The sequence below is a fragment of the Barbus barbus genome (genome assembly GCF_936440315.1).
Source record: "Barbus barbus genome assembly, chromosome: 16".
NCBI classification, from domain to species: Eukaryota; Metazoa; Chordata; class Actinopteri; order Cypriniformes; family Cyprinidae; genus Barbus; species Barbus barbus.
In genome coordinates this window covers 14,386,594-14,413,627 of record NC_136744.1, presented here as the reverse complement: position 1 = coordinate 14,413,627, position 27,034 = coordinate 14,386,594, and the positions used below count along the sequence as shown (strand labels likewise).

At 37.5% G+C, this 27,034-nt stretch overlaps 1 protein-coding gene across 1 annotated transcript in view; it reads right to left on the bottom strand.

The window, feature by feature from the left end:
• Positions 1-27,034, bottom strand: part of LOC306882497 (bifunctional heparan sulfate N-deacetylase/N-sulfotransferase 2-like) — a 116,800-nt gene that overhangs the window by 85,289 nt on the left and 4,477 nt on the right. The window contains exon 2 of the mRNA XM_079437156.1: positions 9,619-9,723. The gene's annotated coding sequence lies outside the window, so the exon portion shown is untranslated. The remainder of the gene's footprint in view (positions 1-9,618; positions 9,724-27,034) is intronic.

The following is a 27,034-nucleotide window of genomic DNA, read 5'->3' as shown; positions in this document are numbered from 1 at the left end:
GGAGTGTTGACATCGTGCACCATCTTCACCTTCTCCTGCATAATCTCTTACAGTAAACCCTACGGCTGGTTCACAGCCAGCCTCAGAGACAGTGAATCCTTGGCATCTTGGCAGGACACTGGAAACCCTGCCTCACGGAAACAGCATGGCACCGAGCTCGAGCATCACGACGCCTCCAGTGGAGCCATTTTGAATCTCGACCATATGGACCGTCCTTTTCATTTCAGCTTCTTGACTCTGCAGATGCCGTGCTGCTCTACGCTCCACAGTGCATGGGCCGAGATCAGAGCGTGTTACAGATGGTTTGGATTTAATAGTTAACTGATTACATGCTATGAACCGTGAATTATTAGGCTTTTTAATGCCAGAATGCAATCTTCGTTTAAAGTAGGTGGGAGGGCTAATGTGTGAGGAGATCACAGTGTGAGAAACGAAACAGAGAGAGGTGGAAAAAGAAAAGGACAAACAAAACAGCAGAGTTGAGGAAAGCAAACATGTCCTTCAATCTGCATATCACCTAATCATTACTTGCAGGGATCTGAATGTCTCAAACTTTTTCACTTTCATCCATTTTAATATTCTTTGCTTGTTTTTACCCATCCAAGTTTCATCATGATTCATTAATGAGCAGGATTTTTCTAGCCATGGTGCAGGATCTGCTCGTCTACTCTCCATGCTGTTACTTTTTTAGCTAAAGGGCCTGATCATGAGTCAGGTCAGAGCGCTAAACCCCACTTAAGCCCAGTGGACGAGAGGCGAGGTGTAGAAGCCTCCTTAGGACTGAAGAGCATTTGACTGGAGCACAGCGGCACTGAGACCACAAAGCGTGGCAGAAAGCTGAAAAAAGCCAGGCAAGAGAAAGTATGTGTGCACTAAAGAGAAAGATTAAGGCACAGAGGGGCAATGAGACTCATAAAAGGGATGGATGAAAGTGATAGCGGCATGGAGCAGTCTAGGAAGAGTTGGAGGACAGGACCTAGACTTAAGGTAAGAAAGAATAAAATAAGAGAATGTTAAGAAACTGATATTTAACCTTCAAATGAGACACACACATGCAATGGTCTACTTGGCAGATTATCGAGAGTCAGAGCCCATTCAGTAAGCAAAGTCTATAGCCATTAGCAAGACATTAGGAGACTTAGGATCGGGTTCTTTTCACAATGTTTCTGAATCTTCCTGGATATTCAGGGGGGAAAAGGATTAGTTAGGGTCAGAATACCAACGAATAGACTGCACCGGAGTGCAAAATGAGAACAATGACAGAAGGATAGCTGGAAATGAAAGATAATACAATAACGTGAATGAAGGAGAAAGCATGAGGGAGCTATAGAGAGATGGAGAGAGGGAAAATGAAAATGGCAATAAAACAAAACATTCACTCTATGAGGGCAAGTCCAGTCTTGTGAAACTATCCATCCGTGTCACTCTAGCAAGATAGCACCCTGCCTATTAAACACCGTGAGCTGCTATAATCTACTCAGTGTTTGTATCAGCTACACCTCTGTCCCTCACAGACACTGACTCCAGCAAGTGTGATGGAGAATGCGCAGAACTGTTGTCAGAGTGACAAAGCTGTTGGCATGGTAATGAACACGTCAGGGTCTGGATGCTAGAGGTTAAAATCCTTAGATTTGTAATGGGTTAAGAAGATGCATTTTGGCCACAAGTCTGTTGAGACAACCAGGGACAAACTATGAACTCTGGGAGATATTCTATGACCTCAACACAATTCAAAAGACAGTCATCCCATCACTAACAAACACAACCCTACCCTAAACACGCACAATCAAAATTCATTGTGTTAAAACTGAAATGCGTCATTTCTGCACCACCAGCATCAACAGGAGTTATAAAAATAATTCCAAACAGTTTTCCTAATCGCTCCTTCTGCCCTACCTCTAATATGTGATGTGTTCGAGTCAAAAAGAAAATAAATATTTTTTATAATTATATATAAATTATTAATATAAATTAATAAGTTTATAATTTAATTTAATTAATTTATAATTTAATTATAAATAAATAAATAAATAAAATTAAACAAAATAAATTCTAAATTCTGAATAAAAGAAAAAAAATACATATGATGAGTACTTGTTTGTAAGTATAGTCTAGGTAATTCAAAAATAGGTCATTTTCATTTCTGGTTGACTTTAAACTTGGATAGCAAAAAGAACAGTAAGGAAAAATACATATTTTATCAGAAAAACTAAATTGTACACACCATCTATTACCTTTATATTACCTTAAATGAAACCTATTATGCCCCTTTTTACAATAAGTAATATAAGTCTCAGGTGTCCCCAGAATGTGTCTGTGAACTCAAAATACCACACAGGTCAATTATTATATCATTTTTAAATTGCCTTGTCTGAGTGGAAGCAGAAACACTCTGTTTTTGTGCATGTCTCTTTAAATGCAAATGAGCTGCTGATATAGGGCTGTGCCTTTACAGCTCATACCTCAGATACTCTGCTAAAAAAAACATATGTTTGGTTTTGAGTATCAAGTCCATCGCACACATCTGAAGCACGTGCACAGAAAGCAGCTGTCACACGGCATGTGAGTACTAAACTAATGTCTTATTGCACTTAAACTATCAAATACACACAAGTTTGTTAACACACACGTTACAAAAACTCAAAAATTACAAAAACACGGTTACAAAAACAGTCAGTTATGTCGAAGGTAAACAGCTGGGAAAGAAATAACATGTTTGTATTAGATCTGTGTTATATACAGTAAATAAATCAAATTCACTACACTGTCTCATCTGAGGCTGAGACTCTAAATAGTGTTCTGTGCTTGTCATTGCAGCCAAAGACAGAAAAGTCAGCATGCGTAGCTCGAACGTTTGCCATGGTGTTAGAACTGGTACAATGTTGTCGCTTGCAAAAACACAATGGCGGCGACACTGGTTGAAACATTCAGATTAAGGGGCTGGAATATGATAATAAGATCCCCTTTCTACATCACGGCTACATGAACGGCTTTATTATTTACATTTTTTTCACAAGCTTGTAGAGAAAGGCTTATCAAAGAAAATTTACTGTATTGTTCTTTTTCACGTTTTATGGGTTGGTAGATGCACCGGAACCCAATTATAGCACTTAAACAAGGAAAAAGTCAGATTTTCATGATATGTCACCTTTAAATACTCAAGCTGCCAGAAAATAGTCTCCAAGTTACCATCCCATAATGTTCAGCAGGGGACAGACTTGTAATGGTGTCTCTACACGTGCAGACATGTCAACGCTGGAATGCAGCCGCAAAGCCCTGTGCTGCCACAACCTCTCACAGCTGGAGCGGCCGCCATAGACACAGCAGGGTCACAGCGAGGTCAGCAGGTTAAAAAACACAAAACCTCACTAACTACATCAAGACACGCAAGCCAAAATCACAGTTGCGCTTCACTCCTGAACTCAAAGCACTCAAAATGACAACACAAGCTGGGAGCAGAGAGAGAAATCAAACTGAAAAAAAAACAGAGGAGGCGGAGCACAAACTCAATTCCTCAGAGGTGCTGTAAAAAGCCAGAGGGCCTAAACCAAAACACACATGAAAAATGGCTTCGCATAAGAACAGCATAAAAACGGCTGCGGTCTCCTACTCTCATGCTTGCTGAGCTCCATAGTGAGCCACTGTAGGCAACTAATCAGCAGGCTGCCAGCAGGCTTTGCTACAATCAGTATTTTGATACATTGTGACACATTCTCAATAATGTATATATTGCATCATGACATGTCATCCAGACTAGAAGTAGCAAACTCATTTCAGGTTGAGGGCCGTGTAGGGGGGAAACATGTGGGCCAAATTACTTAGTTAAAAAGTGGTGTGCATGCAAACACACTGAATGAAGCTTTTTCAAGGTAATGAAGTTGGCATCGATCAATGTTCCCTCTAAGCTGCTCATGTACATGGCGGTTTACTTTTGAAGTTATTCCTGCACAGACAGACTTCACAGAAACAGACTCAAAATATGTGGCAGAAAAAAGTTAGACATTTCTTAAACCAGACGAATTAAATGCATTTCAACTGCATGTCCACAGATTGTTTTTTTTCCTGTATAGACTTGAAGTTATCTATATTTAGTTGTCTATATTATATATTGTGTTTTTGCTGTTTTGTACATTGCCTATTTGTATATTAGTATATTATTCTTTTATTATCTGTGTCCTGTCCCGTTGCTGTCTTTCTGTTGCACTGTGGAGCTTCTGTCACTACAACAAATTCCTTGTATGTGTAACATACTTGGCCAATAAAGATCACTCTCATTCTCAAGTTGAGAGAAATTAATTTATGACAAAATTATTTCATGAACAATACTAATTCATAGCCATGCACACAAAAGCTGCCATACTTTCAATCCACAAAGTTATCTTGTCCTTACAGCTGAAATACAGGCGTGCTTATTTTTAATACAGCAACACTAGCTTGTGTGATATTGCTTAATTATAGATCATTAGTGGGGTTGTCACTAATAATTATATTGGTAATTTAATAAGCTGACAATTATGTTGATGACTGATATACATTTATAAAAATAGACTTGAATGGGTGTGTTGTCATAATATCATTATTTGCACCAACTGCACCAAACACACAACACAGACTCTGTACTTACAAAAGTGAAAATACAGCCTTAGTTTCAATGTCACTCCACTCACACAGAAGCCACATCTCTTTTTTTAAGTGAGTACTCTTAATTTAATTGAGTAATTGAAACAGTCTTATTAATCATGTATCATTTATTCACACATTTCACTATTTACGTAGCACGGTTTATATTACAGGGAATTGTTTGCATTGATCCAACACAGGGGCTTAAAACTTTTACTATGTTGCATTTTCTTCTTGATTTAGTTCATGTTTACAAGGCAGCATTCCAAAGCAAAACAAAATGTTTACGCAAGTCACGTGAGAAAAACTGCCTTCTCATTGGTCAGAGTACACCTATTTTCTCCTTATGTTCCATCAAGAGGTTAGCTCTACCAGCATATTGCAATTACCAAACCGTTTCAGATCAAAAGCTGCATTTTGGTTTTCAACTGCGCTAAGTAAAGCGCTCACCCACAGAATCACACATTGCTGCTTTTTACGTAACAGCTTGGTTTGTTATCCATTGGGTCGGATTGGTTTCTCACCACAAGTGAACCACTCCAGAGTTAGTTTTCAAACAGGCAGAGACAACCTCATTCAGGCAATCACTAACTGATCATTTTGATGAACTGATTATTTTCAGAGTGTGATTGATGTGTTCATGTAAGCCTACCTAAACGAACTGGAGTAAACGAAAGCGAGAACAAGTGCCAGGTTCCAAAACAACCTCCCAAATGAGCCAGGTGTGAAAAAGCCCGTAGTGTCAATCAGCAGTACTAGAATAATACATTTCATGTGGGGTCAAAACAAAAAGAAGCTTTAAACGTAACGAGAACTAAATGGAAAAGCCCTGCAAGCTGAAAAACACTGTTAAAAGCAGGGAGGCAGATTGGATGGAGGGATTTGTGACGGACCCCCAGTGTGTGACTCACAACAGGAGGAGGCCCTTATGTTTCCTTTTGACATCCAGTACCATCTATTTAATCTTATTTTCCTCCAATGTGGAAAGGAACGGATGATGAATTCAATAGAAGACCATTATTCTCTGCAGTACAACACACTGTCCCAACACACACACACACACACTTTAGTGTGGCACACACCTGCTGGCAAAAAGGCCGCTACAGACGGACTTCCTACTGAGAGCAGACAGAAGGGGGTGGGGAAACAAAACACTGCATTTTTAAATTAGAAAAACCAATCTCTTCCTTGCAGTGCCTGGCTATCAACAATTAGTAGAAAAACTTCTCTCTCAAATGGCTGTGTTGCTGTATGAAAAATGAATTTGCAGATTTAAATTTTTCCAGAGCACAGTACAGTAAGCAAAACTTTAACGAGACTGTGACCTCAGACGGCTCTGAATAAGCCTGTCTGTTTCTTTATATGTTCTCATGTTCATCTGCTTACATTATGCATACAGTGACCTCAACAGAATTAAGCATATGTACGAGTGTTTGTTTGAATTATGCACTTTAACTGGTTCGTGGCAAAAATCTCTCTTTAAAGATCAAAACCAAAAGTTGGGATTTCTAGGGCTACAAAAAAATATAAAATTTTCAAATATTTATATTTTACTAATATATTTTCTAATTACATTTTCAATATGTATTGCCATAGGATTGACACAATTTGGTGCTTATTTAGCATATTATCAATACTGAAAATATTAAGCGGTAGTTCTGCTTAATATTTTTGTGGAAATTGTGATAATTTTTTACAATACAGGATTTTTTCATTTCAAAATGACTGAATATTATCACCCAGCCCTACAAGTTATCCAACAATGTTTGAAACACTCTAAATCTATCAACGCTCTAATAAATGCATAAAAAAGTGCTGCAAAGACAGCCAGGCCTTCAAGCAAAGAAAACAAGACTTCAACTGTAAGTCATCCAGGTTGATGTATAAATGGTTGGCTACACAAACGGCGGGACAGCAGAGTCACAACGCTACCTCCCTGTCATGTCTGTGACAGCTGCAAACGTCCACCAGTTGATCTACTGAATAACCTCATTCTGAGCTACCTCCAATCACAGATGAACTCGGATGAAAGAAAGAGCAAGGGACTACAGCAGTGGTTCCCAACCTGGGGGGCCCAGAGTTCACAGCGGGGGTGCGGGAGCAGATATACTTTGAGGTAGGGCTGGGCGATAAAACGATAACTATAATTATATAGTGATATAATTTTCCTCGAAAAAACTATTTCGATAAATATTCAATTTAATGTTTATGTGGCAAAAGCGGAACAAAACAGCGCTGCTCATTTGAATCGTGCCACACGGGCCATATCCGCTCGGCTCAAACAGCGGCGAGCTGACTAGAGCAGATGTGTTTACTCACCGATCACGCAACCACTAAACAGCGCTGGGAGATCCAGTGAGAAGCGCTTGAATTCAGCGAAGAACACAAATGACTGATATAAACTAGTATCAGTCGATATCAGTCAACTGATATAAAGTACTTTAAATCCAGATAAAACAGCGTTGACAAACAGCAGAAAAACACTGTGTGCAACGATACAGTCAGAAGGCTTTTCAATCTACAAATCGCCATCGTTTACCATGGATTTACTGTAGTAACAGTAAATGCACCATGGTATTGTGGCAGAAATGTGGGGCTAGCGTTTATGCATTTATAATAAATGTATTTAGACTACTGTTTTACATATAAATAGGCTACCTAGAAACCATATAGTTGCATTTTTACCACAGTACTGAGGTGCATCCTAACTCAAACTACTAGTCAACTCAATGTCAAATGTGCATTTCTAAGAGACAAAAAAATTATATTATTATTGCATTTATATATATATGGGCGTGTATAAATATAATATGGGGGGGGGGGGGGGGGGGGGGGCTCAGATTACCATGTGTGTACGTAAGGGGGGGCCATGAAAAAAAAGGTTGGGAACCACTGGACTAAAGGATAGGGAAGGGTCATTTCTAATAGAAGAGGTAGAGAGAACAGTCCTCTAATTAGAGATTCTGGCCAAAATCTCGAAATGATGGCGCCTCAAAACAGCAAGCAATAAGGGTTTGGATTCAAGAGAGAAGAGTGCCAGCTAGGACGGCACCCTGCTGGGTAAAAGGACGGCCAGCAACTGACTGATCCCACAATAAGCAGAACCGACAAAAGAACCATTTGGTACCACTGACACTACATGACAGTCCAATATAGACGATTAATGTTTTGATGGTCCATGCATGCAAAGCCTTCCTTCATCCCGAACAATGCAGCCTGCTGGTATTTCAAGAAGGAGAGAGGAAAAAGAGAGTTAGTCCTAGTATGTTCTCAAAAAGACATGATAGTTCAATGGGTCTATATTAGGGGTGGGAAAAAATATCGATATAGCGATATATCTTTGTCCTTCTCCATGCGATACGAGAATCAATATCTGGCGCCAAATATTTTAATTAATACAATAAGGCGCTCTAAATAGATTTCCCTGCACCCAGCATCTAAAAATGCATGGAAATCACGGCCACGCCATTTTCAATTTCTTTCCAAAGCGCTCTGAGCAACCATAAACCGCATTCTCTATGAAGATGGGGAAGCATGAGGAACCGAAGGATAAACAGATTTCCAGCCACTGGATTGGCTCGACTGCTATGTTTGTTTATGGAGATGAGAACTCCATAAACATGCAGTGGGCACCGACTGGTAGAAACATAAATCTGAACCTATATGGCATGGGCAATAAAACAAAACCTTGTCAGAGCCGTATTGTGGCGCAGAAGTGTTCAGTGTGTGTTCTTGCCACGCATCTACATTTGAAATAACGAACTTGAGTGCGCAAAAGACGATGTGAGCGGCTATTTCGATAAGCAGTTAAATGTGTTGGTTAATACACAAAGTGTAAGCTTTCAATAAGTCCAAGAATAAAATGCTTAAATTTATTTAAAGGTGGGGTATGTAATTTTTCAAAAACGAGGCCGAGTACCAAAACAAACTTGTAGCCAATCAGCAGTAAGGGGTGTGTCTACTCATGATGTGGAGGAGAGAGCGTTCAGTGCACAGGACGGACATTAGCCGAGCCGAGCGACAGAAAGATAGAGATGGCAGATAAAAAAAAACAAATGAGGAAAACATCTGCGGAACGATAAGTCAAGAAGTAGGACCCGTGTACATATCAGATTAGCTTTCCAGCGCTGGAGAGAACTTAAGGAGCGGAAGGCCTGCAATCGAATGCCGAGGTTACTTTTTTTCCTTCTCGATAGGTGAGTAACACCATGTCGCGACCATTGAAAATCATTTGAAATTTGTGTCAGCACTTCATAAATAGAACGCGGCAGCAGTTTTCTGTTGGAGATTTGTCGTGCCGCGCAGAATCCAGTGTAGACAGCATCTCTAATTATAATGACTATATTATTTTGGTGCGCTGCTCTCATCCGGTGTAGACACGGTGTAACATTGGTTATGCTTTGTTTCACAGAACTAATCATTGCCTGGGTTGCGTAGGGGCGAGACCCTTTTGGGGTAGGGGCGTGTTTGTTTTGGGGATTTCAAAAATCAACATTGGCTACCAGAAATCTCTTACACCACATTTAACGTTAAATTTGATTTACAGACATTCTTGTGATGTTTTCTAACAGTTTGGACTTGAATAAAGAGAGAAAACTTGCATTTAACCTCTTCACAGCATTTTGTTTTAATAGTTTGATATCGTTGTGTATCACTATAGGATTGTCTAGCAATATATCAATTATTGCAATAATCGCTGTATCATGATATTTTCGTATAGTGAGCCATATATCGTGATTCGTATCGTATCGTGAGGTACCCTGCGATTCCAACCCCTAGTCTATATGCACAACATTTTCACAAAACAATATGCGTCACAATCCAAATGAAATCGTAAACGTAAGCATGATTAATCCTCAGATCTATATAAAATCTATGAATTCTGTTAGAGACAGGTAAAGCAAGTACATTGAGCTCAGAGACATGTGAAAAGGTTAAACATTAATTCCTGTGACAACTACATATACAATCCTATATACATGTATATAGAAAACCCACCTGAGACTGAATTTTTCACAATGACAGAGGTACAGTGAGGGCTGTGAAATGAAGAGGCTCTGGAAGAACGAGTTTTTCCATTGTCATATGGTCAGGAGCAGCAACCTATTAAAACAAGAAACGCTTTATGAGATTATAGTGCTCAGAACAGCACTGTAACAATCACATTCACTACACTCAACAGGGTTTATTGGCTTGATCTTTATAGCCCTTCGGTGACCTTATCAAAGACATTAATGAAAATCTTTTGTAGTTTTCATGCATTGTTTTTCCCAGACAGTGTTGTACTTAGCATGCAATGTTTGTTCTAGCTGCCTGTCCTGGAAATTGCCACTTATGTGATAAAAGCACAAGCTAAGAATATGAATTCAACTTTTGGCAATGAAGACTTGAATAATTGTCCCAAGTTCTCTGGGTACGTATTGTTTGTTACACTCGAAAGAAAAAAAAAAGAATAAAGAAAAATAAAGAAATAAAATGAAAAAATGTAAATAAAAAATTAAGTGTGTGACTTGCAGTCTCATGAAAAAACAAATGTTTAATACAATTACTCTACGTGCTTCCTGAGTTTGCGTTTATGGTTTTGTGGCATTCAGCGCCATTCAGCACAAAAAAATGCTCAATGCTCAATCAAATCAAACGCTTTGTGTTGTTGTTGTTTTTAAATTTTCTCAAATGATTAGCACATTGAATTATTCTCCCCCATAATCGGTTCTTGGAACATTTTCAAAGCACATGGCATAACCCAGTTTGGTAGCGTGTAAACAACCAAATGCATGCCAGATTATTCCCTTCAATTACTCACTCATCACATCAAATTAAAACATCTAGGATTAAGGGATTCCTGATTATGATCTTAATCAATCCAAATAAAGCAGGTAACACCTGATGACCAAACAGCACAAATACACCATCAATCAAATATTAATCGTGTGGTGCAAATCCTTCAAATCCCTGGAAAATTAAGAAATTAAGTTTCATTAAGACAACATGGCATAGAAAATATGTCTTTTCCTGTTGTCACTCCACAACCTTGAATCTGCAATAATACAGTGCTCATTAAAACAAGAGCTCATTAAACTTGGAAATGTATGCTTCAACTCTCAACATCAGAGAACAGCAGTCTCTACAGGTGCACAATCTGTAAATGTAAATCATGCCAAAAAAGCCCAGATCCTGAATCGTGGTCCCCACTCACCTCACTATGTGCACACATACACACAAATTAGACTTTGTTCAATGAGCACTCTGCGTTTCTATAGGAGCCCAGCAAGTCCCATTTGTTTACATGGCACTAATTAAATGCTTTAATGGAGGAGCAAAAGTGCCAACAATGAGTCCCTGTGTTGGCAATGAGGGAACGTCTCCGGTTCTGTTCGTCAGTCCTGCATTACACATCACAGCCACGACAAAAAAATAAACGGTCAACATTAAAGCAAAAACGACCATTGCAAACAATTCATTGGTAAGGTTAGATTAGAGAAGATGCTCTCCTTAAGTAACAATAGATTGATGATGAATCTTCTATATTATTAACCAAGAAATTAAATGGAAACCTTTGCAAGTTTGGATACATCACAAAATTAAAAATGATGAAAGGGAGTCAACTGCGGGTTAGCCCAGCTGTCATTTGATTTTTGCAGAAAGTTAAAAATAATAATTTTTTTTTTTTTAATAAAAACAATACTTGCTACCAAATCTTAATAAAAGACTAAGTCCACAAATTGAAAAAATAAACAAAAATGTTATCCAACATTAACACAATTTTCCAAAAAAATTAACCATTTACACAGAACTACAAAACAACACAGATGGAACTAAATCCCACAAATGTTTAGATGAAAGTCAAGATTAGTGAGAGCATAACCATTCAATAAATGAGAGAAGATATAAGGTGGGGGCATTTTGCCCTGAATGTTATTCCAAAGACAAAAAAATCTTTATACTTTATGACTTTTCTGTTAGCATGATGTCAACAAGCTCTCATTTTTTTCAACCTCTAACCGTGAAAACAGTCATACACAAGCCTCTTTTATCATCCAATCATATCACAGTGGATAAAATAAGTCACATTAAGCAAGTAAAATGCACTACGAGTGCCATTTCTGGTTGACTTTAACAAGCTGAGCAGAAAAAAAACAACAAATACATCTGCCCTTGTTATCTTTTTATAGCACAAGAACTTCATGTCAAGACGGTTTACAGTGGACAGAGCAAAGGTTTCATCTTTGAGCGATAAGGATCTTAAACAGTCGAGCATGTTACTTCTCTTCATTTGCAATGCAACAGAAGTTGAGCAGTTTATTCCGCCAAGAGGCATTGAGACAGAATCTTGTCATTGGCTAATAGCATCTTTCATCTCATCCGTCTGCCAACTGGAATTTCTGCTCGTGTTTGGTGATGGTCCAGGCCAAGACGCAGAGCTCCTTCCAAAATGATATCCATGTTGGGCATAGAATACAATCGTATTACCAAAAGACTATGAGCTGTGCATGAGTCTGCATTGGCTTAAATACTAAAACAGACGACAAGGGAAATGAAAAACCTGCGGCGTCTAAATTACGCATGCAGAGCGTAGGGACGCTCTGAGTTTTCTCAGGAGTGGCTAATTCTTGCACACAAATGCTTGTTTTGTGCTTCTGATGGCACTGTAATAAAACATGCATGCTACTCAACAGAGAGGAAGAGGCCAGCAAACAGAGAAGCTCATGACGCTTTTCTCCCTCCTGTGGAGTGCTGCGAGGGAGAAAGAGAACGAGACGGAGAGAGAGCATAAGTGGGAGAGCGAGCTGTGACTGCTTGTTGCAGATCCTGCTGTTTATCCGCCAGCCTGCCGCCACACTGCGCTCATTCAGTCTGAAACAAAGCCTGATCAGCCGAGAGGCTCTGCTAGGACACACACTGCAAAACCGGAACGCCAGAGAGAAGAACAGAAATGGACAGAGAGGGCTAAAAGACAGAGACACCGTACCTAAACAGAAGCAAAAGCAGCTCTGAAGGAAACCAGCAGCGAAAAAGAAAAGAAAAACAACATGCAACATTCTCAAATGTTTCAACAGCAAGTACACTGAGTCACAGTCACACTGAGTCTTTCCGGCTAAAGCGAGTGTGTTTGCTCAGCTCAGAGACCTCAGGTAATGAGGTTGGGAGTCTCAGAGGACGTGTTCTGTCATCGGCTATGGGATGACCACCAAACTCAGCGTCAATCCAGCAGGGCAACCGTGCTCTGACAAAACAGGAGTAAAAGCATTATGAAATTGCATGGGACACTAGCAGATTAACACTATACCCAACATTTATACCTGGGAAATATGTGGCCTGAGCAAAAAAATACCACAATTTTTTCCTGAACAAATTGACAGCCAGTGGAAGACAGGCCTCCACAAAGACCTTCAGGCCATTTACAATAAGTCTATTTCTTAAAGGGGTCATCGGATGCCCATTTTAAACAAGTTGATATGATTCTTTAAGGTCTTAATGAAAAGTCTATAACATACTTTGGTTAAAATTTCTCAATGGTAGTGTAAAAAACACCTTTACCCTGTCAAAATCAGCTCTGTTTTTAGCACGCTGATCTAATCCATGTTGCTTTAAATGTTAGTGAGCTCTGCTGACTCCACCCCTCTCTTCCGTGGAGTGACGAGCAGATCATAGATGTGTGTAGATTCCCTAATCGACCGCTCCAGAAAACGTTGACGCGGCAGCCATCTCGCATTCACCATATTAATCAATGAATATTCAAAGATATACAAGTGTATAACTTGCTGTTGTAGACGCACAGTCAACGCACTCAAAGATTCACGTTCCAAAAATGGCGTATGGCTTATGTATCGCGGCCCATAGAAACAGTCGATAATGAGGCATCTAGGTATATACATCTATGGAGCATACTAAACTTCAGCTACGAAACTGGCTAAGTAGCACATTATTAGGAAAGGCAATTTGCAAAGACTCATAAAAACCCTTATACTCACTTCTTCCGTATAAAGCTGGATCACGAATGATTCGGGCAAACATAGATGCATTTAGACAGATCGGGATCGGCGCATTCCCTTCAAAATGAAAGCAACGTTAATCCTCTCAGATCTCGGGAGTAAATAACGACTGCTATATTCATTATTACATCCAACAACAAAACACCTCATTCACTTAATCAGAGACATATGGTCTTCCCCTACACAATGATGGACTGATGACAGCTCACTCAGGGCGGGTCTAAGGAAAGACGGTCTTGTCAATCAACTATCGGTCTGTGCAGGACTACGTCATTCTGACAGAAATCTCAGAACAGCCTGATCTGAGAAAGGGGATTTTAAAATAGAGATTTAAAAAATATATATATTATAGGATGGATGTGTACACACTTCCAACACCCATTTATGTTCAAACAACTTGTAAAGTGAACTTTACATCCGTTGACCCCTTTAAAATACATGTCTCTTGCCTTTTTGACACATCAGTAGAATTTGCAGCAATTTTATCCCTCAGGCTTACATATAAGGATTTATTGAAATGACAAAAAAGACTCGAAAGCGTCAGTGCTGAAAACTACAAACCATAACTGAGTTCATAAACATGTTTTTAATCATGTAGTTACATTACAGTTCTATAATTTCCTTTTTTTTTTATTTTGTTTTACAATATTAAAAGTATTTTTTAAATGGAACACATGAATATTCATAGATTTAAAATATATAGATATACTTTTGTGGTGGAGCTAGTAAAAATGTTGACAGGTCACAAAAAAATCCAAACTATTGGCCCAACTAGGGCTGCAAGAAAAGCAACAAAAGCCCAAGTGGATCCGTTGTCAGAATGAAGAAGAATTACATAGCTGTTAAACAGTACTACATTGTTTCAATTCAAATAAACAATGCAGTACTTTGAACAGAATAGATAGGATCTCTGAAGGACACCTCTGAAAGAGAATACTTCAATGTAAGTAGCAAAAAGCAACATACAACAAAGAGGTTTATTGTCAGTGCACCATGTTATGTGAAGCAAAAGCAAAAAATGAACAGCACTGTTGTCATGTGGCAGTGGATTCGCAACCCTCAATGCAAGCAAATTACTTGCATATGCGACTAAATTTTCATGCTAGGCAACTATATTTTCTCTATCGTTGGCCATTGGCTGCTAAATTGTTAGATTTCATTTGCCAGTGTTTGAGTTGGAGGCTAAGAATAAGGTTAGCACAGACTTTTTTGCTCACCTACACTTGAACACACTGACTGAACCATCGATAGTTTCATTCTCCGTATTTAAAGCGGATTATTCCCATTTTATTTACAGGGCTCGCAAAAATTCAAAATCCCTGGTAGCCCTTCGGGCAGGTACTCTTCAGATTTTGGTAGCCCGAAAATTAATTTAACTAGCCCAAATAAAATAAAGACCATAAATGACATTAATCTATTTAAGGCAATTTGAAAAATTATTTCTTATACTATTTAACGTATTTAAAACTTAAAAAGGCCTTAAAAACTCTTCAATTTAGTTGCATCAAATTTAAGGACCCGTGGGAACAATGTTCCCTCCAATTTTGTTTCTTGCTGAGCAAAACTTCTCTCTTTTGGGCAGACATTTCGGGCACCTGAGCAAAAGCAGTCTTTATACCAGACCTGATATTTATATTTGATTTGACCCTTGATGTAACTAAATGATTTACATTTTAGGTGACCTGAGAAAACATTTTTACTGTACAATACTCTGCAGTTCAAAAGTTTGGATCAATAACGTTTTTTAAAGAAGTTTCTTATGCTCATCAAGGCTGTATCTATTTGATAAAAAAAATACTGAATATTATTTCACAAAATAATATTGTGAAATATTATTGCAATTTAAAATAAATGCTTTCTATTCCTGTGAAGCAAAGCAGTATTTTCAGTGTCACATGATCCTTTAGAAGTCATTGTAATATGCTGATTTTTAATAAATGTTGGAAACAGTTGTACTGCTTTTTTATTTTTTTTATAATGTATTTTTTGGGACCTGTGATATTTAAAAAAAAAAAAAAAAAAGTTAAAAAGAAAAGTGTTTAGTCAAAATAGAGATTTTGTTACAATATAAACCATTCAAAAGTTTGGGGTCAGAATTTTTTTTCTTTCTTTTTTAAAGATACTTTAAAATAGTTTAAAGAAAGTTAAATAAACTTTATTCAGCAAGGATGTGTTAAATGGATAAAATTGATAGTAAAGACTTATATTGTTAGAAAATATTTCTATTTTGAATAAATGCTGTTCTTTTAAACTTTTTAGTAATCAAAGAAAAAAGTAACATGGGTTCCAAATAAATATTAAGCAGCACAACAGTTTCAACGCTGATAATAAATCAGCATATTAGAATGATTCCTGAAGAATCATGGGACACTGAAGACTGGAATAATGATGCTGAAAATTCAGCTTTGATCACAGGAATAAATACTATTTTAAAGTATAGGTATTCAAATAGGAAACCAATATTAGAAATTGCAATAATATTTAACTAAATCACTGTTTTTTTCTGTGTTTTTTAAATGAATACAGTCTTGATGGGCCTAAACATACAAAACTATGGTTTGGACATTAATTGGCAGTCATACTTTGCACTTCACATCAAATAAATTATTCACACTATATTAAAAATAACTTCACAGATAAAGAGAGGAGAACAAAGAAAGAATTAATGTATATTTCTCAACATCAAGGTCATGGGTTTAATTCCGAAGGACACATCTGATAGAATGAATACCTTGAATAGACTGCAAGCCACAGTGTATGCTGAATGCAAATATAATATTTGATCTAAATCAATACAGAAAATACTGCATAAGCAGTGAAAACCGTAAATAGAGAGAGCCCGACAGACAAAACCAAGTTTTAACAGAATCAGTTCCTCAACACAATTTAGCTTGTCTTTGTTTAATCATTTTTATGTATTTGTAAAAGAACAACCTACTGAGAAAAAAAAAAAAAAGGAACAAAAAAGGTGCAGGAGTTCATGATTTCAAAAAAGCAGGGCATTATTTGTGTGAATACTAGTGAATGGGCTGTTACAGGACCCTACAGTCAAGCATTTCATTCACATTTGTGAGTGAATGTGAAAAATTATTTTGCTTCACTGTTGCAAGTGAGATGTAACATTACAGCAAAACTATCATAAAACAACCTCCTTCCAATGTATCTCATTTACACACTGTGAATGGCTTACTGTTTAAAGGCTGTGCTCCTGTACTCTGCCTGTGCTTCAGTTGTTGGTCAATGTAAACATGCACATGTGTTTTTTGTTGTTTTTTTTAATAGCATCTCGTGCCACTAGAGAAGAAATGTGGAGTTAAAAATAGTTTACTACTTACAGTTTGCTTTTTAAAAACAAGTTACCTTTCTACATGTTTTTAAAATAAAAAAAGTGTGTCCTTTATGTAGGCTTTGATGTTAAAATAGAACGTAGTGTGTGAACATTAATTAGGTCATGCAGACTTGAATGTTTAACCTGCCAGGAGCGTTCAATCAAGTTTCTTAATTAATATTCATGAACCATGCCCTCACAATAGAAGGATTCTTCTATTCTCATTTGATTAGCACACACTTTAGAGCTTTTCAGACAAGGTGTACACGTAATTAATATTCATGAACAAACCTTAGCCAAACTCGTAAATTACAGCATACAATTAATATGAAAAAATAAAGAATTTATAAGCTTCAAAATATATATTTAAACTAGGGCTGTCAGTTTAACGCGTTAATTAGTTGTGAAAAATAACGCGATTATAATATTTTAACGCAATTAACGCACTGGCCCCGTTCCCGGAGTCAACCAATAATTAACAGCTGACTGTTTATAAATATGATGCAGGGCAAAAACTCCATAAACGCAGTTATGACCTAAAATTCAAGATATTGGGGCCAAAAAAATTCCCGTTATGAGTTTGTCTCATATTTATATCATATGATAAGCGATATCACACGAGCAGCAAGAGCAATATCACACAAGTACCGTTTATGTCCAAATACTACGAGTGCAAATGTGATTTTATATAACATTTCAGTAAACAAGAAGTTAATATTGTGCTATATTTTAAACACAATTTTGTTTGTTTTTTGCTCAATTTTGCCAACAAAAATATTACCCATTTTTAAGCCACAGCAGAATTGTTGTGTGTCTGAGCAACACAGCGGTGTTTAGTTACTGAATGAATCAGCATTTTGAAATCGTGTGAGCCAATGATTCAAAGGCCCATTCATAGAGAGAGCCGTCTAATTCCTAAATGAATCAGCCATATGAAAGAATCAAATGCATGAATGAATGAATGACTCATACAGACATTTACCGCCACCTGCTGGCAGTTTTACTTTCTTCATTTACTCACGCTCATGTCGTCTTTTGCACAACATGAAAGACTTACCAAAGCTGATTTGGTTATCAGTGAATTTCATTACATGAACAAAAAATACTGAGATGTTTCTCAAATTACCTTCTTTTATGTTCCATAGTTTATGTTAGGCCGATGTAGCCTAAACGTTTGTGAAATAAATGTTGAATCAAATAAAATATTTCTTTATACAACTACTATTTGTAATGTCTACTTGATACTTTCTCATTTAATGCAATAATAGCTTTAAATAATCTTCTGTGGGTATTTTCACAGCAAATTTTTTTTGCGATTAATTTGATTAATTAATAAACCCTGTAATTAATTAAACATTTTAATCGACTGACAGCCCTAATTTAAACATTAACACATTACTTCCACCAGTAACCAACAAACTTTACTGTATTATAATGTAGATCACAGACCATTAGACAAAATGCATTCAAATATTTATGTTTGTGATATTTGACAAAAATATTCATATTTAAATGTTCACAAACTATGTTACATAATGAAGAATAATTTTATGCATAACTGATGAAAGTTATAATGAAGTGTTAACAATAACCAGATACCATCTAGCCTGCTTATAAGGATAAGTTACTTAACATCATGTAGTAAGAATCTCTGGATTTTATGGCATTTGTTAATTCAGTTATTCAGTACTTGCCATTGCATATTGTGACATCAACATTACACTCTTTAAAAACTTTGACTGTGCCCATAAAAATAATTACACTTGGGGGTAGGGGTGTGCGATATATATCGTCTGCGATAATATCGTAATTGTTGTTTTAACGATGTGCAATTTGACATTATAGAGTATTTTGCAAAAACCAAACAAAACACCTACGGAGTGCACGTATACATTAGCCTACGTGGTGATGAAGCGGGTTAAACAGTGCACGTGCGCATTTAGAGTGCGTTCTTTCACTGCATGATTCAGTCTATTAAAATGCATTAAGAATGATCACAAAATTCAAGATATGGGGCAGAAAATGTATATATTTACATTTCATATAGTTAAAAATCACACGGAGAGTGCCGTTTTTTCTTCAAAAATAAGCATGATTACAAATGTGATATTGATTTTATACAACAGTTCAATAAACAATAAGTTAATATTAAGAGACTTACGTTTTAGACACCATATTCCCTGTTTTTGCTCCATTTCGCCAACAGAAAATAATTCCAAACAGCTACAGCACTGTTTTGCGTCTCTGAACAACCTGACGGTGTTTCGTTCCTGAATGAATCAACTATTTAAATGATTCGGTTCAGTCGCAATGACTCGCTTATTAACAGTGACTTTCTGCCACCTACTGGCGGTTTTAATTTCATATTTAAATATTTACATTTTCATTTTTTAAATAATTTTAAATATCAGTATTCAATGTTTTATGTTTAAAATGTAAAAAAAATATGCATTTGTAACTGGTTAAAGCACTCCATGTACCTCTGAGCTGCATTAATCAAGAACAAAAGTCGGAGGTTCGAAGACGATCAGATACCGTCGTAGTTCCGACCGTAAATGATGCCGACCCGCGATCTGGCGGCGTTATTCCCATGACCCGCTGGGCAGCGTGCAGGACTTTGGGTTCCGGGGGAGTATGGTTGCAAAGCTGAAACTTAAAGGCATTGATGGAAGGGCACCACCAGGAGTGGAGCCTGCGGCTTAATTTGACTCAACACGGGAAACCTCACCCGGCCCGGACACGGAAAGGATTGACAGATTGATAGCTCTTTCTCGATTCTGTGGGTGGTGGTGCATGGCCGTTCTTAGTTGGTGGAGCGATTTGTCTGGTTCATTTCGATAATGAACGAGACTCCGGCTTGTTAAATAGTTACGCGGCCCCGTGCGGTCGGCGTTCAACGTCTTAAGAGGGACAAGTGGCGTTCAGCCACGCGAGATGAAACAGGTCTGTGATGCCCTTAGATGTCCGGGGCTGCATGCGCGCCACAATGGGTGGATCAGCATGTGTCTACCCTGCGCCGAGAGGCACGGGTAACCCGCTAAACCCCGCTCGTGATCGGGACTGGGGATTGAAACTATTTCCCATCAACGTGGAATTGCCAGTAAGCACAGGTCATAAGCTTACGTTAAGTCCCTGCCCTTTGTACACACCGCCCGTCAAGGAGCCCACGAGGAGCCCCGGCGGAGCGCCGAGAAGACGATCAAACTTGACTATCTAGAGGAAGTAAAAGTCGTAACAAGGTTTCCGTAGGTGAACCTGCGGAAGGATCATTAGCATTGTGTGGCCTGACTTGGTCCGGGGAACCCTTTGTGACAGCAGCAGCAGCGGGCGGCGGGGCTTGGTTGGCCGGGGGCTAATTTTTTAGGATGCTGTGTCAGCTCCAGGTTAAAATATAAAACTGTGTTTATTAGAGAAAATATATTTTGTCATACAGCAAGCATATCCTGAAAAAATCCCTGAAGTGTGCTTCTAATGATCTTTTTTGTGGAAAAGAAAGAGAAAAAAAAAAAGATAAGTAAAAAAACATTAGTGGACAAATGCAGTTACACAAAAATGATTCACATACTGCTACAGAATAGGTACTGAGAGTTTTTAGTAATCTGAACAAGTCTAACAAATCTACCTGAAGGACACTTCCGGCATTCAACAAATTTTCTACACTGCTTTGAGGAATGTTTTAGGTATTTGGAAGCCATCAAATTCAAGGTTGTGCGTGGCACTGCACTGGAAAAATGACTAAGAAATCACAGATTGCTTGCAGTCCAATTGCCACAACAAAAAAAACAAACTAATACACTAACCAAAATACAGGCAACCTAAAATGTGGTGTGGTGCACTTATTTAGCCATAGGAACTCAAAATATATTTTGAAACACAACCACAGTTCTGTATGTCTCAAGGATTCAGGCTCTTCTGAAAATGTGAAGCAACAGCAAACGCTTATCGATTTCTTTCCTTTGAAGAGCCTATAGACATAAGTATCACTTTAAAGAGGACAGCATCCCCAAAATGCTGAGCGTGTGTGAAGTCTGAATAATAACAGACTGTATCTCAGCAGTCACAGCAATTGATTTAACTCTTGAAACATTATCCGGAATCAAATGAAGTCTTACAGAAATAAAGTGTGGAAAATTAAGCCGTCAGCAGGCATACAAACCCAGATGAAAAAGGAAGAAAATAATCCACGGAATTGTGTTACCCATTGGCAGAAGACTAGATAACATTACCCTTATCAATAGATTAGAAAGAAGCTTAACCTGTCATGTGATGTCTACATTGAGAGTCCAAAATCATAGTGAAATCATGTCAAAGAGTTTCCTAAATGAAGGCGCATTTAAGAAATCCAATGGGAAATTGTGTTTGAAATGTACATGCTGAATGAATACTAAAATAAAATATAATAAAAAAAATTAAAACTACTTTTAATCTCATTTAAATAATAAAAAAAATCTATAGATAAGATTAACAGAGAAAAAGGTCATCTAAACAAGCTCAAACGCTGAAAGCATTTCTCAAAAACAATTGTGAGCATTTGTACAAGACAAAAATGAGTTTTCATGTCGTTCCAATTGCGAATTTGTCATGCATCATTTTGCAATAGTGATATTCCTAACAGACACCCACTCAGAAAAATGGCCAAAGATTAAAATTTGGAAATGCATTAAAACGCACAACAACTACAAAGACATACACAGTCATTTGAATCAGGACAAGCAGATAAAGAAGTAATAGATGAAATGCAGCTGCCTCACTGAATTTTACTAGAATGAAGACATCTCGGAACAATACCTGACGTTGAATTGAAGCGACAAGTTTCAGATCAGTTCAGCTATTGCTTGATTGCTCAAACTCAATGATTGAGGCAGAATGTCAAGAATGTTTAATGCCTTGGGGTTCTTGGCAGTAAATGCGCACAGCCATACAACACATCAAGACCCTTTCACTGAGGTAAACGTGGTCAAAGAGACCTTTTGAAAACCTTTTACAAACAGAACAACAGATGTCAAATACAAAAAAAAACATTTTGCATTAAGGAAGACTTTTATTTAAAAGATGGACAAACAGACTACCTCTTCAAGCAAAGCATGAGGACTGAAGTGAGAGAGAGGTTTCATCTTGAAAGAGTAGAAGCGCTGCTCTTTGTAGCAGCCACCGTGTACAAGAGCTCTTGATGGGAAAGCAGAACAACCCTGAAGAGATTAGAACAACTAATCTTCCGCTGCTCCTTCAAAAATGTTGTTTTTCTGAGTCCTTTGATCTCTCATTTACAGATAATTGAATCAATCTACCATTTCTTTAACCTAAGGGGTAAAAGTATTCTAGAGGTGCACTACCCACCCCTTTCATCTGTGTTGACTGATTAATACTGGTCTGCGGCAGACTTTCATTAGCATGCATTTCAGATGGGACTCTAGTGGGGACGATGATACACATATCAGATTATTTGTTATGGTATTAGTCTGGATATTCACAATTTTTTTTTTAAAAATCCACAACATACAGTGCTGACAATCAGATGGATGGAAGTGCTACAGGTAGTGACATTTTCCTGTTTTTTTTTCCTCAGATGTGTGATAAGATTGGATAGCGGCATGGCACAGGATGGATCACTTGAACAAGCTGCTGCACAGTGCAGGCAACTAAACGTGAACCATTTGACGACTTCTGTGAATGTTCTACTTTAAAGCCCTATGGAGGAAGTCAAACATCTCAAACAGCTGGACAGCATGACATTCAGAACAGACGGAGAAATCTGACCTTAAGATTTTCCAAGAGAGGACTTAAATCATTAAGAGCCTGATGAAAAGAAAACACTTGAAGCGCAGTAAAAACTCAGTAGTGATTATCTAATCACTCTTAAAAATAGAGATTCTTTGTTGGAATATATGCTTCTATAAAGAACCTTTGACATTTATGCAACCTTTAAAAAAAATTCTCAGCAATTTTGGGATTTGTGCAATTTTTGTTCTTTGTTTCCTCAAAGAACCTTTCTGATGTTTTCTGTTAATTACCTATACTCTGCTACAGTTTAGTAATAACCTGAAAATATTTTTACACTTCTCATAATAACATAAAATGTCTTTGATCTTGTGTTTTGTGCCACTGAATCGGTCAAATGAACTAAAGGTGAAAGCGCTACATGTTTTAAAGCAGCAAACTCCATCTCTCCATATGCTGAGTTTAATGTGCATTTGGGAATGCAACAGGCACCAGTTTTTTCACATTTGCATAATTTCCAACATTTTTGTGGACAGATAATGAAAGTATTTCACCAGTTTTGTAATAAGACACACTTGTAAACCTCTGTTCACTGAAACAGCAGGTTTCTGCCAATATAACAACTCAAGGGATTACCTTTTTCCAAGTATTGAAATTAAGAGAAAATTACTGTAATTTTCCTACCGTAAGGTAAAATATTATAATATAGGTATTATCAAAATATTCATTTCTAAATTTACATTTTCCAATTTATTATAACCAGTTATTATTATCATCATTATTAGACTTTTTAAACACCAATATAAATATAATTTAGATACTAACCACAACTGCAAAAGGTTTCAATCCACTTTAAAGTCCAGGCACAATTCAAGTCAATGCAAAGATTTTTACTTTGTTCCATTTAGACACTAAAAATGGTTTGCATCTCTCAATTTTGAACTTTCAAAGGGCACTAGGTCGGGTCTACAGCATCTAAGCCAAAAAATTATAAATAAATATCTGAAACCTTTATTTTTAAGAGTGATATGTAAAGTCAGAATATTGTAATTAGTTCTACATTTAAAAGTTGTTAACTGTGTGAAGTTGGTTTGATTTCTTATAGCACTCTAAAGCAGAAAACTGTCAAATTCAAAAGGTATCCCAGATAATCAATATTCCATAGATTATAAATAAGAATGATGCAATATCTAATACTTATGTAAAGCTCATGCATTTATGCACAAGTGCAGGAGAAACTAGGAGTACTAGGAAAAACTATTTGAACAAAAAAACAAAAACAACTCACAATAAATGACACACTGTAATGTTTTCTGGTAGTGATATAACCACCAGAGACAGACCATATGGAGATCACCTCTCTGACAAAGGCTTCTCTCCAGAAGGGTAGCTTGATAATGTGTGTCCAGCACAAGCAATTCAGAGGGACCTTCCTAATAATCAAGTTTAAATGAAACGCCACACAAACCCCTCACCTGTGAATCAGCACCAGGAGAATGAGGCTTACATTCAGGAGAGGAGAATTGTGCTTACCCTGCATGGCTATTCAATTAGTCACAGCCAATCTTATCCCTGGAGAATCTTCAAGAAAAAAATAAACAGACCGAAATGCGATGCAATTTTTTTTGTAATCCGCAGCTGCTGCGGAGAGATAGAACGAGTTAGAAAAAGACATAATATCTTGTGGCATGTAGAAAGAATCCATCTAATGGAGTTCAAACCAGGTGAGATTTTCTGGCAAATGGCAGATAAACAGAAATACATAAGGGGAAACTGGGGGGAAAAACATGCAACTGCCGTATGTTTTTGAGAGGTGTGCAAATAGGTGAAGAGAAATGAGTTCTAAAAAAAGCATGTAGACTAAAAACAGCCTTTGTCAAAAGGTCTGATTAATCTAACAAATCCATTGTCATATTGTAACTATAAATAATAGCTATACCCAAAAGAATCCTTAATAGACTTCAACATGATCACTTATCTTAGTCTACGCCTGTGAAAAGAGCCACATACTCCCACACTTAAATAATAACCATTCATAATTCATCATCCACTAGATAAAAAAAGATGGCTCTCTTCAATGCCATAACCTGTAAAGATAACACAAAGCTAATTGAAGCCCCACAGGCTTGCAGATGAAGGACGCTTATATCTCTGCTGGGCTGGCAATCAGCTCAGAACTGATCTGATATTAAACCAACATGCCATTAATACTTGCACCTCTTGACCCCTGCCATATCCCTTTTTATTAATAACAATAGTTATTTAGGCTCAGCATACTGATCTGTTGTTAAAGACCAGAAGACTGGATGATCGTTCGTTTGCCTCTGCCTCTCGACTCAGTGAAGTGAGGGCTAAAAGAGGCTCTGCATGGGTACATGAAGTAGACTATTTCAGCAGACCGCTCTGGGCTCGTTCTCAGGACTTCAGTCGGCACACCCGATCAAAGCTACAACAAAACTCTTTCAAACGTACTAAACTGACAACTGGAGACTGCAAGTAAACGTCTTGGTAGCTTGAATGTTGAAAAAAATGAAAATCTCTAAACTGAAAAATATTTGAAGAAAATTTTTCACTAAGAAATTGCCAGTAAAGTTCACAAATAAATACAGAGAAATGTCAACTAACATATTAAACATGAAACTTTTCACGCCGTTCTTAACCCTGGGTTCTAAACCTCCACTTTTAACTAGGGGTGCTCTGATTGATTGGCTATCACTATCGGCCGATAATGGCTTTGGGATGTTTGATCGGCAGTCTCTATAAATGAGCTCAAGCTGAAGCCTGCCATTGGAGGTTTAGCACTACATGTAGAGGCACCATCTCAGTCTCTGTTCGGCGTGGGTAAAATAATTATGATGCTGAAGGTGAGGTACAATTCATATTTCTTCATTAAATAACTTATAAAGTCATTTGAAAACTTTGTGAGACAATTTCACAAACAGCGTGAGTGAATCACCGGGAGCTCTTTCTCTCTCAAAATGTGCAAATGGCTTCAAATCACATCGTGTCTGCACTATAAGCGAACTGCTTGTAATAAAGATTTAAATGCAAACGAAAAGACAGTAGAGCTGACTGTTTCTGCTAGTGGTAAGTTTTCATTTATAATGTTAGTGGTAATGTAAGAAAAGTAGTTTAAATGTTTTGCCACTTGCTTGAACAACTGTGTTGTGCTGCGTGTAAGCTATTGTGCAACAATTGAAGGAGTGTAAAAACAAAAATGCGCTGCATGATCGAACATTTAGGGGAGATAAATATATTTTTGAAAAATCTCTTAAAAAAATATAAAAATGCTCCCCTCCACCCCTCAAATAAAAAAAAAGAATCCCTCTCACAAGAGTCTCCTATAAGAGGGAAATTCCACCCATTTCCAAAAATGAAATTCTGTCCCTGAATAAATGTCTAAAAATCCTGATTGGAGTATTACTATAAATAATTCTACACAATAAAAAGGTGGTTTTAAAAAGATTGGTATCAGTGATCTTATCGGCACTCGGCAGATACTGCTTTCTATGATCAGCGATCTGCCTCAAATCTTTGGACCCAGACGCTGCCGACGTGAGTTGACCCCACAGTCTGCTTTCGTCACCACTAGTTCATCGCCGTCGGCTTGGTGTGTAACCCGGGCATAAGCAGTCGTTTCAGAGTTTGAGGGGGGAAAAAAAAGTCAAATGGTGATGGAGAACACGTTCGGTAGAAGGTATCAAAGCTCGCTCTGTCAGATTGTTCAACAGCTTTTTTCCCCAGGCTGTGAGAGCTCTTAACTCCAATCTCCCTGTCCCCCTCTGACCCCCTACTCATTAATACAGTTGACAACTTTTCCTAAGTGCAATTCTGAGTGTGCTACACACAGGTGAGTGAGCTATACAAACCACCTGTAGTAACGCACTCATCCCACTATATGCACACTAGACACTTTCTATGAACACTCCCTGCTACAAAGACTCGATAAGAAAACATTTACTTGAGCATTGCAGTACAAATCTTTTTGCACTATGCGCTGCTTCCCACAAAATCTCTCTTTAATCTTCACAATTTAATGTACGAAATATATACAATTTTTATTCTTATTTCTATCTTTTTGCACAATTTCATGTACAGTATATATGTAAAGTTCTTGTACAGTCTTGTACAGTTTGTGTATGTCTAGGCAACTAGGTATAGTAGTTATACTATTTATAGTATATGTATAGTCAGATGCTCTATTTTATTTAATTTTTTCTCTTATACTTGCATTGTTGTATGTTTATCTAGTATGTAGCACCGTGGTCCTGCGAGACACGACATGACAATGACAGCAGAATGACAATAAAGCTCAACTTGAACTTGTTCATTTTGTGTTAAGTGGAGAATATTTTATTCTTACCTTTATAGTCCA